This window comes from Salmo trutta, chromosome 15, assembly GCF_901001165.1.
Source record: "Salmo trutta chromosome 15, fSalTru1.1, whole genome shotgun sequence".
NCBI lineage: Eukaryota > Metazoa > Chordata > Actinopteri > Salmoniformes > Salmonidae > Salmo > Salmo trutta.
This window is the reverse complement of record NC_042971.1, coordinates 4,351,888-4,363,995: the sequence shown is the minus strand read 5'-3', so window position 1 is coordinate 4,363,995 and position 12,108 is coordinate 4,351,888. Positions and strand designations below refer to the sequence as shown.

General features: G+C 39.9%; 1 protein-coding gene and 1 long non-coding RNA gene across 2 annotated transcripts in view; both read right to left on the bottom strand.

Annotated features, from left to right (window-relative positions):
- Nucleotides 1-12,108, bottom strand: part of LOC115149696 (ribonuclease inhibitor-like) — a gene marked incomplete at both ends in the record, with an annotated part of 111,891 nt that overhangs the window by 31,650 nt on the left and 68,133 nt on the right. The window lies entirely within an intron of this gene.
- On the bottom strand, nucleotides 5,213-5,470 carry LOC115149698 (uncharacterized). The gene is made up of 2 exons (XR_003866951.1): nucleotides 5,388-5,470; nucleotides 5,213-5,288 (listed from the first exon to the last, which is right to left on the bottom strand). It is a non-coding gene; the product is annotated as an uncharacterized LOC115149698 (long non-coding RNA).

Below are 12,108 nucleotides of genomic sequence, written 5' to 3'. Positions count from 1 at the left end.
GAACTTGATTGAACAAAACATGCATGTATTGTATAACATAATGTCCTAGGAGTGTCATCTGATGAAGATCATCAAAGGTTAGTGCTGCATTTAGCTGTGGTTTTGGTTTTTGTGACATTATATGCTAGCTTGAAAAATGGGTGTCTGATTATTTCTGGCTGGGTACTCTGCTGACATAATCTAATGTTTTGCTTTCGTTGTAAAGCCTTTTTGAAATCGGACAGTGTGGTTAGATAAAGGAGAGACTTGTCTTTAAAATGGTGTAAAATAGTCATATGTTTGAAAAATTGAAGTTTTCGGATTTTCGAGGACTTTGTATTTCGCGCGACGCCCATCATTGGATATGGGAGCAGGTGTTCCGCTAGCGGAACGTCTAGATGTAGCTATTTATTATTGAAATAAACATAATTCATTCTTCATAAAATTGTCATCTTACCTCTTAGCTTTGGTGTCATGTCCCCCAGAGAGATGCGTTTTAGAGGCAGGGCCCCCCTCCTCTCTCTCCCCTGAGAGACTCCTTTTAGAGGCAGGGCCCCTCTCCTCTATCTCCCCTGAGAGACTCCTTTTAGAGGCAGGGCCCCTCTCCTCTCTCTCCCCAGAGAGACTCATTTTAGAGAACTGTCCCCTAAACAGAGATCCAGCATGTTGGTTGTGGTTAACAGTGTCAACTAATTCTTGATTGTCAATTGTTCTCATTTATTCATTATCTCTTTGAGAAATAAAACATTTACTAACAGACATAAAAACAGTCAGGTGATTTAATGCATGACATGAACATGTAGTTGTGACATTTCATCTCCATGGTAACCGTCAATAATAATAAGTCACTGTTTGTTAAGGTAGTTATAGACAGTACAGCAACAATAATAATAATAATAAGAAGAAGAAGTCACTGTTAAGGTAGTTATAGACAGTACAGCAACACAAGGCCATGTCTCACACGTATTTGTATTCACTAACATTAGGCTTTTTATTGTCTTTCAATCTGTTATTTTCTAAACGTATCTGAGAATGTAGACAGAAGGGCTAAAACGGACATGATTGATCTGAGGGGGAAATCTTTGATCCATTTAGAAAGTTTATTTGCATCAAGTAAGAGATTTTAAATCATGTAAAGTAGACTAGGTTATAATGTATAACAGCAGTTTGTTAGTGATATGCAGATCAAGGTCTATACCTCAGATATAGCCTACATATCATAGATGACCAGCCTAAACCTGTTCAGATCAACATAATGTTATAGTCCTACCAGTAGCAGGACAAAGAATGTACTGTTTACAACCTACATATCATAGATGACCAGTCTAAACCTGTTCAGATCAGTTCACATAATGTTATAGTCCTACCAGTAGCAGGACAGAGAATGTACTGTATGTAACTAACATATCATAGATGACCAGTCTAAACCTGTTCAGATCAACATAATGTTATTGTCCTACCAGTAGCAGGACAGAGAATGTACTGTATATAACCTACATATCATAGATGACCAGTCTAAACCTGTTCAGATCAACATAATGTTATAGTCCTACCAGTAGCAGGACAGAGAATGTACTGTTTACAACCTACATATCATAGATGACCAGTCTAAACCTGTTCAGATCAACATAATGTTATAGTCCTACCAGTAGCAGGACAGAGAATGTACTGTATGTAACCTACATATCATAGATGACCAGTCTAAACCTGTTCAGATCAACATAATGTTATAGTCCTACCAGTAGCAGGACAGAGAATGTACTGTATATAACCTACATATCATAGATGACCAGTCTAAACCTGTTCAGATCAACATAATGTTATAGTCCTACCAGTAGCAGGACAGAGAATGTACTGTATATAACCTACATATCATAGATGACCAGTCTAAACCTGTTCAGATCAACATAATGTTATAGTCCTACCAGTAGCAGGACAGAGAATGTACTGTATATAACCTACATATCATAGATGACCAGCCTAAACCTGTTCAGATCAACATAATGTTATAGTCCTACCAGTAGCAGGACAGAGAATGTACTGTATATAACCTACATATCATAGATGACCAGTCTAAACCTGTTCAGATCAACATAATGTTATAGTCCTACCAGTAGCAGGACAGAGAATGTACTGTATATAACCTACATATCATAGATGACCAGTCTAAACCTGTTCAGATCAGTTCACATAATGTTATAGTCCTACCAGTAGCAGGACAGAGAATGTACTGTATATAACCTACATATCATAGATGACTAGTCTAAACCTGTTCAGATCAACATAATGTTATAGTCCTACCAGTAGCAGGACAGAGAATGTACTGTATATAACCTACATATCATAGATGACCAGTCTAAACCTGTTCAGATCAACATAATGTTATAGTCCTACCAGTAGCAGGACAGAGAATGTACTGTATATAACCTACATATCATAGATGACCAGTCTAAACCTGTTCAGATCAACATAATGTTATAGTCCTACCAGTAGCAGGACAGAGAATGTACTGTATATAACCTACATATCATAGATGACCAGTCTAAACCTGTTCAGATCAGTTCACAGAGACCATCAGGTTTGTCAGCATGATAAGTGATCATAGCCTTATAATAGTTTGTAGGTAGTCTAGACACTCCAACCCTGTTCCTGTAGCGCTACCCTCCGGTAGGGTCTCACTCCAACCCTGTTCCTGGAGCGCTACCCTCCGGTAGGGTCTCACTCCAACCCTGTTCCTGGAGCGCTACCCTCCGGTAGGGTCTCACTCCAACCCTGTTCCTGGAGCGCTACCCTCCGGTAGGGTCTCACTCCAACCCTGTTCCTGGAGCGCTACCCTCCGGTAGTGTCTCACTCCAACCCTGTTCCTGGAGCACTACCCTCCGGTAGGGTTACACTATAACCCTGTTCCTGGAGCGCTACCCTCCGGTAGGGTCTCACTCCAACCCTGTTCCTGGAGCGCTACCCTCCGGTAGGGTCTCACTCCAACCACAGCTGTAACTAACCTGATTTATCTTATAAACCAACTCATTATTTTAATCAGGTGACTAGTTTTGAATAGGAATGAAAACCTACAGGATGGTATCTCTCCAGGAACAGGATCGGAGAGCCCTGTTTTAGAAGATGCATAAAATCCACCCTCCAAATTTTTCTGACTATTCAGCTTCAGCTAACCGTGCTAAAATCTTAGTAGAAATCAGTTTTTTTCTTAACAGTGACGTTACCATTTACCTGGTAATTAAATATAATTTATTTAGATTTGATCAGAATAATGTTTATTGTATTCTCAAATTGAAAGTGCTCCCTCGCGCTCCTCAGCACTACACCCATGGTGATAAGAGATCATAGATCAAACCTACTCTGACTATTAAATGTCTGACTATGACCTGACTTTATAATAGTGTGTAAGTAGCTTCTAGACTTACCAGTCTGCTCGTCTTTCCTTCAAATCAATACTTTTACCCGACTTCTAATGTTGCAGAGAAATGTGCGCCACAGTTTCAACATCCCTTTTGTACATTAGCCCACAAACTTACTTTCAACTTCATGAGGAAATGACATAACAGAATTCTTAAACCCAGAGACCAACATCCCGAGTCTACCGGGACCGCTGGGGAAGCAGACTGTAGGAAGTAGACCGATGCTGTGATTTGGGGTTTGAGAAGTCAGAAGTGAAACATTCCTCCTTAGTTGTACATTTTCTCTAAATCTAAAGGTAAAACCCAGATTCCAGCCAATGTCTTAAGTATTTGAACATGTTATTACTCCAACTTCGTGAAAGAGACAAACTGACACGTTATTATTTTAGTCAAAAACGACTTTATATCGAAGGAGTGTCTTTGGATTGACGGCCTGCACATGCGCAGTTCTACATACTTTTGTATATCTAGTGTGTGTGTGTGTATATATATATATATATATATATATATATATATATATATATATATATATATATATATATATATATAAAAAAATATATATATACACACACACTAGATATACAAAAGTATGTAGACACCCCTTCAAATTTGTGGATTTGACTATTTCAGCCACATCCGTTGCTGACAAGTGTATAAAATCGAGCACACAGCCATGCAATCTCCATAGACAAACATTAGCAGTAGAATGGCCTTACTGAAAAGCTCAGTGACTTTCAACGTGGCACAGTAATAGGATGCCACCTTTCCACAAAGTCAGTTCATCACATTTCTGCCCTGCTAGAGATTCCCTGGTCAACTGTAAATGCAGTTATTGTGAAGTGGAAACATCTTGGAGAAACAACGGCTCAAGCGTGAAGTGGTAGGCCACACAAGCTCACAGAACGGGGCAGCCAAGTGCTGAAGCGCATTTTCTGGAGTAATGAATCACGCTTCACCATCTGGCAGTCTGACTGTCACGTCTGGGATTGGCGGATGCCAGGAGAACACTACCTGCCCCAACGTATACTGCCAACTGTAAAGTTTGGTGGAGGAGGAATAATGGTCTGGGGCTGTTTTTCCATGGTTCGGGCTAGTCCCCTTAGTTCCAGTGAAGGGAAATCGTAACGCTACAACATACAATTACATTCTAGATGATTCTGTGCTGGCAACTGTGGCAACATTTTGGGGAAGGCCCATTCCTATTTCTGATTGACAATGTCCCTGTGCACAAAGCGAGGTCCATACACATACAGAAATTGTTTGTCGAGATTTGTGTGGAAGAAATTGACTGTCCTTCACAGAGCCCTGACCTCAACCCCGTTGAACACCTTTGGGATGAATTGGAATGTCAACTGCGAGCCAGGCCTAATCACCCAACATCAGTGCCCGACCTCCCTAATGCTCTTGTGGCTGAATGGAAGCAAGTCCCCCTGCAGCAATGTTCCAACATCTAGTGGAAAGCCTTCCCAGAAGAGTGGCGGCTGTTATAGCACCAAAGGGGAGACCAACTCCATATTAATGCCCTTGATTTTGGAATGAGATGGTCGGTGAGCAGGTGTCCACATACATTTGGTCATGTAGTGTATATTTGATGCTGTTTGTAAAAATCATGCCACCATTTTAGTTATAGTTATAACATACTGTAGTCTAAAAACATTTTAGTTATAGTTATAACATACTGTAGTCTAAAACCTTTAACTAGTACATTTGGGAAGAGGACATAATGTCATATTTTCCAAATGGTTTCGTTATCAGAAATGACCAACTTCATGACATGACACTTACTTGGGTGACTTCCTGTCTCCTTTTCCATTAAATTCGTAATCTATGCTGGAGATCCCCCTTAACAAAGCCTTGCCTTAGTCTATCCAGTGGACAAGCCTTCTGCCATGCCTGGATATTTTCAGAAAAAAGTACCAACACTTCAAAATTAAATATCACTTGGGATAATCTTCCAAAGACATTGACTTTTATTCAAATAACAGATTGTACCTGTCCAGCTCCAGGTTCCCCAGAAGGACCAGACACCACCATCTCCTCAGACCAGGCTGAAGGACCAGACACCACCATCTCCTCAGACCAGGCTGAAGGACCACACACCACCATCTCCTCAGACCAGGCTGAAGGACCAGACACCACCATCTCCTCAGACCAGGCTGAAGGACCACACACCACCATCTCCTCAGACCAGGCTGAAGGACCAGACACCACCATCTCCTCAGACCAGGCTGAAGGACCAGACACCACCATCTCCTCAGACCAGGCTGAAGGACCAGACACCACTAACTCCTCAGACCAGGCTGAAGGACCAGACACCACCATCTCCTCAGACCAGGCTGAAGGACCACACACCACCATCTCCTCAGACCAGGCTGAAGGACCAGACACCCCCATCTCCTCAGACCAGGCTGAAGGACCAGACACCACCATATCCTCAGACCAGGCTGAAGGACCACACACCACCATCTCCTCAGACCAGGCTGAAGGACCAGACACCACCATCTCCTCAGACCAGGCTGAAGGACCAGACACCACCATCTCCTCAGACCAGGCTGAAGGACGAGAACAGTCACAATGCATTTCCAATTACTCATTTTGAGCATCTGTAAATACTAAATTAATACCTTTTCTGCATTTGACATAATACCACTTACGATCGAGTAATCAAATGGAGTGTCTGTGGCAAAATATAATGTGTACTGGAAAGAAAACACATAATGAATAAAACACAATGTTAATTATTCATTATAAATGTATGTTAGTGAAACATATTGTAAAGGGTGCGTGTTGGTGGCAGGGAAGTCAGGCGCAGGAGAACGAACTTGGTATAAACGGAATCATTTAATAAGTGCTCACAAATTCTGAAAACCAACATATACAAAATAAAGGAAGTTGGTACAAAACCCGTCGCACACCAGAGCATAAATGCACCATTACATACAACAAACAATCACCGACAAGGACATGAGGGGAAACAGAGGGTTAAATACACAACATGTAATTGATGGGATTGGAACCAGGTGTGATGGAAGACAAGACAAAACCAATGGAAAATGAAAAGTGGATCAGTGATGGCTAGAAGGCAGGTGACGTCGACCGCCGAACACCGCCCGAACAAGGAGAGGGACCGACTTCGGCGGAAGTCGTGACAATAATGAATAAACAATGTTAATTACTCATAAATGTAGGTTAGTAAAACATAATGTTAATTACTCATTATAAATTTAGGTTAGTAAAACATAATGTTAATTACTCATTATAAATGTAGGTTAGTAAAACATAATGTTAATTACTAATTATAAATGTAGCTTAGTAAAACATAATGTTAATTACTCATTATAAATGTATGTTAATAAAACAATGTTAATTACTCATTATAAATGTAGGTTAGTAAAAAATGATGATACTAGAACAGTGAAATCTGACCATGAGCATGAAGACACCACAATCACTGCTTTATGGTTCCAGGAAGTCCCTGTTTCAAGAGTTAACAGTTGCAGTTACAAAATATGCAACAAAATATTTGAAATCAAATAATAACATTGAATGCAAAAAACATTCAATGCTAAATATTACCTTTAATAAAGTTCAGGTCAGTTGTTTCAGTCCATGTCCCAGTGACAAGCTGCTTTGCCAGTTCACTGAGAAACCAAGAGACCAAAAGTCAGTCATGTTATTAAATATAATCATATAAAAACTGTAGCCTCTATGAAGAACACAATGTCCAACACAGATGGGGGCATGGTGGCAGGTAGCCTAGTGTTTAGAGTGTTGGGCCAGTAACCGAAAGGTTGCTAAATTGAATCCCCAAGCAGACAAGGTAAAAATCTGTTGTTATGCCCCTGAACAAGGCAGTTAACCCACTGTTCCTAGGCCGTCATTGTAAATAAGAATTTGTTCTTAACTGACTTGCCTTGTTAAATAAAGGTACAATTATTATTTTTTACATCAACAGAGCATGTGATTCTGCAGAGAGTAGACATCATCTGTAACAAACATGCAGAGAACACTATAAACAAGGTTAATGTCACATGACCAGAAACAATAAATAGATAAGATCCTGCAACCATGGAGAGGTAAATACTAGTCTATTTATGGAAAAATGCCCTGATTAACTCCTTAGTCTTATCTCAGTTTATGCCCCTGCTACTCCTGATGATTTGTTTTTCAAATCCAATGAGCAAAAAATATTTTCTTTATCTGGGATGCTAAACCAGACAAAATAAAGCGTGACTATCTATATAATGAATATGATTTGGGTGGGTTGTTATTATTAAATATAAAAGCACTAAACCGCTCTCTAAAAGCTTCACTTATTCAACAGTTTTACTTGAACCCTAAATGGTTCTCCAGTAGATTACTAAGAAAAGCTCATCCATTGTTTAAAAATGGCCTTTTTGCCTTTGTGCAGATTGCCATGTCTCATTTTCAATTAATTGAGAATTATACTTTTTTCAAAGTATCTCTTTTTCAAACAAGCATTACAGAGCTGGCTACAATTTCAATTTCATCCCCCCTGAAAAGATAAAACAAATATTATGGCTGAACTCAAATGTGCTGGTTGATAAAATACCTGTATTTATGGGAAAGATGTTTGAAAAGGGTATTCTGTTTTTAAATTATATTGTAAATTGGAATGGTAGAGTTATGTCCTTCATAGAGTTATCAGAATTGTTTGGGAAGGTCTGTTCAATCCAAGATTACAACCAATTGATTACAGCATTACCCCAAAAATGGAGGAGGCAGGTGGCAGCGGGAGGATATAGGGAACTGGTCTGTCTGCCCAATATAAAGGATCAAAACTGGCGGAGGAATAAAAATAGCATAAATAGGAAAGTATACCAGTTTAATTGAGGACCAGGATGTTGACAGCTGTGCCATACAGATTGCAAAATAGTTGGGAAGAGATTTTTGATGTACCGATTCCATGGTACAAGGTGTATGAGTTGATATATAAAACGACGCAAAATTCAAGACTTCGTGGTTTGAGCTGAAATTATTATTTGGAATTCTTGCTACCAACAAAATGTTGAATATTTGGGGCATATCATCAAATCAATCGTCAAAGCTCTGCAGATTTTGTTGTGAGACTACATATTCAATAGACCATTTATTTTGGTATTGCCCTCAGGTAGCCTGTTTCTGGTCTCAGGTTCAGGAATGGCTGAAAATGCATAGCATTGATCTAAAAATGACCCTAGAAATAGTACTGTTAGGAGATCTGGAGAGACCGGGTCAGTCAATTACTAATACTCCTCGTAAAAGTATTTATCTTCAATACGCATTCTGTAGATTATATTCGATAGAAATTGTATGTTTGTAACGGCTGTCTGAAGTAGTAGACCAAGGTGCAGCGTGGAATTTGTTCATCTTTTATTTTAGATGAAAAAGGCACTTCACAAAGAAAAACAGACGACAGCCAAACAGTCCTGTCAGGTATCCTAACACACTAAACAGAAAACATCTACCCACAAAACCCAAAGGAAAAACATGCTGCCAAAGCATGACTCCCAATCAGCAACAACGATGTACAGCTGTTCCTGATTGGGAGCCATACCCGGCCGAAACAAAGCAATCCCCAACATAGAAATACAGACATAGAATGCCCACCCAAATCACAGCCTGACCAAACCTAAATAGAGACGTAAAAAGCCTCTCTCCGGTCAGGGCGTGACAATGTTAAACATCACATCATCATTGAAAGATATATGTTGCGTAGAAATCCGAAGAGGCTGGCCTGCAGAGATAGGTGGGATGGGCTGAGGGAAGCTGAGACATGTGGGAGTGGAGTTGCAGGGTACGGGATAGAATGACGGTCAAAGATAAAAGTATAAAAAATAAAGTCAAAATAAACATAACAAAAAGCCAGTTTGAATGACACTGAGGGGCAGTGTTGTTACAGCTAATGTTGGTTTGTCTGAGGCTGATGCCGTGCAGGTGTTTGTACACATGTATTTACACACACTCTCATTCAAATGCACACATGTGCACATACACAGACACACACACACACACATGTAAATAGTGCCATACATGCACAACATATTCAGTTTGCCTTGCTGTTATGATTTTTGTTGTCCTGGATGTCTTTTGTTTTTTGAATGGTTGTTTTCTGTTTTCCTTTGTCTTTCTCTTTTTTCTCTTTTGTTCATTTTGTTGGTTGTTGGTGAATGAGGGGGTGGAGATCTTGGGGTGGGGAATGGAATATATATATATAGTATTTTCTTTTTCTTTGGGGGGGCTGTGGGTGGGTCTTGGATGGTTGAGGGGCAGCTCTTGGGGAACTGTGGGGGGGATCTTGGAGGGCTGGTGGCCTGGCGGTTGGGAGCTTGGGCCAGTTGCTAATGGATCGCTGGTTCGGATCCCCGTTTTTGACCCTGTGGGAGATCTGTCAACGTGCCCTTGAGCAGGGCGTTGACCCTGGTTGCCTCTGTGTGTCGCTCTGGATGGGAGTCTGTTAGATGACCAATATGATGTAGTTGTTGAGCGGCTTCACTGCAAGTATATTGTGTTTAAAAAAAACTCAATATACTTATGAATATAAAAAAGGTTTAAAAGAATACTGGATCCAAAGCAATTCAGGCCTGCTTCTCCACAAAGTCTTCAGACTTTGTTCCTCTGCTGTGTTGATCCTGAAAATCCCACACAGCTGATCTCCACTTCTCCCTGAGCTTTGAAGGCAGCTTGGAGACAATGGTTCTGAGAAGGTCTGGATTATCTCCTCCATGTGCTTAATGTCCTGCACTGGTTAGAGCATTGGGCCAGTATCCGATAGGTTGGTGGATTGAATCCCCGAGCTGACAAGGTAAACATCTGTCGTTCTGCCCCTGAACGAGGCAGTTAACCCACTGTTCCTAGGCCGTCATTGTAAATAAGAATTTGTTCTTTAAACTGACTTGCCTAGTTCACTGACTTGTCTAGTTTAAATAAAGGTTAAATAAATAAAAAATGCTTAGACCTGTCAATTTGATTGATCTGAGTTAACTTATAGCTAGATACCTCAAGATGACAAATGTATAGCTAGCAACTTCTAGATGACCAACTACCTAGAGGGTTAATGGTTTTTGAAAAATGGTTGTTCATAGCTAAATCCTTCCAGTCATGTAATAGAAGCGAACTGGTGCCTTCCTTGAATAGTGAATTTCTGACCCCTACGAATGTTGTGCTTCTTGTGGAGATCATTGGTGCCTTCATAGTACTTTGCCTGGTTGGAAAGATAAAATAACATCTCCCCGAGAGATGCCATTTAAGTGCAAACTAACATTACATACAAAATGAAAGCTACAAAAACAATTAGCTAGCTAGCTAACGTTGGCTAAACATAACTGTCTGGCTAGCTGACTAGGCAGGCTGATGTAAGCCTTCTAAAATATTGTTAAATAGGAATAAATAATTGAAGCTGTTTTTGGATTTAGATTGCTAGCTAACGTTACTTACATTGAGTTGATTAGATTCGAATCTGGCTGTTTTCCTGCCTTTTGTTATAACTAGCAAAGTGCAAAGAAGTCTTAATTCAGGTTGGGCGTGAGTTTCTGCTTGAATTTGGTTAAAAGGACAGTGAATTTGTTCAAACTTTGAGAACTTGCTACCAAGCTCGTGTGTATCAGAAACACATCGTGTTTTCTCTTAGAGACTATTCTGAACTGAAGACATGTGTTACCACATTGTTTAAGCCTATTGGTGATAGTCATATACTCTGTGTAATTCTGTAATGTATAATGTATTTAATGTACAGTACACTGTAATTGTTTGAGTGTCAATTCTTTCATCCAATTAGTTAAATAGAGTAACTGCATTCCTCATTTTACAGAGTAATTATTTGATTGACCAAATGCTTATAATTTAGAAGGTCTATTGGTAGTTGTTATTTACACTATACAGTTCACATACTGTAGCATATTCTTGGATGCCACCTTGACATCTCTGATCTGCTTGCCTCAATTAATTAATGCTAGAACATTGGTTGCCAGGATTAGCTCTTTGTATCTAGTCTCTTAATAATTGCATAACGGTGCAAGTCATAAATGTTCATTATATTCATACTTAGTCGGTGATGCAATGATTCACTGTCTTGCTAGATTCACCAGAGGGCCTGTTGCATTTATTTTTACAGAAAACCACAGCAATATAGGTCTACTCTCAGGAAAAAAGGTGCTATCTAGAACCTAAAAGGATTCTTCCGCTGTCCCCATAGAAGAACCCTTTTTGTTTCCAGGTAGAACCCCTTTTCGGGGCCTTGGAGATCTCTTTTGTGTTCCATTCCACAGATGGTTCTACATGGAACCCAAAAAGGTTGTTACTCGAACAAAAATGGGTTCTTTAAAGGGTTCTCCTATGGGGACTGCCGTATAACCCTTTGGAACCGCTTTTTTCTAAGAGTGTACTCAGCAAGTTCAACTTGTTCAATTTACACCATTTCATTCTCTACTCCAACATCTGCCTGGTATTCAAAATAAAATGCAATATAGCAGCACCACCTTTGAACGTTTTCGTCAACCTCTGCTCAGACTTAAATAGCAGTGTCCCAAAAACCTCCTCCAGGGGTGAATGTAGCATCATCAAATGGTCCACCACCTTCTACCAAACTGCCTTCTCATACAAAGCAATAAAGACATGGAATGGCCTCACCTGTACATGGATCAAGTCAAATCAGACGTGCGCACACTGAATTTGATCTAATAGGCAACAGTGACATTTTTTTAATGTAACAGAA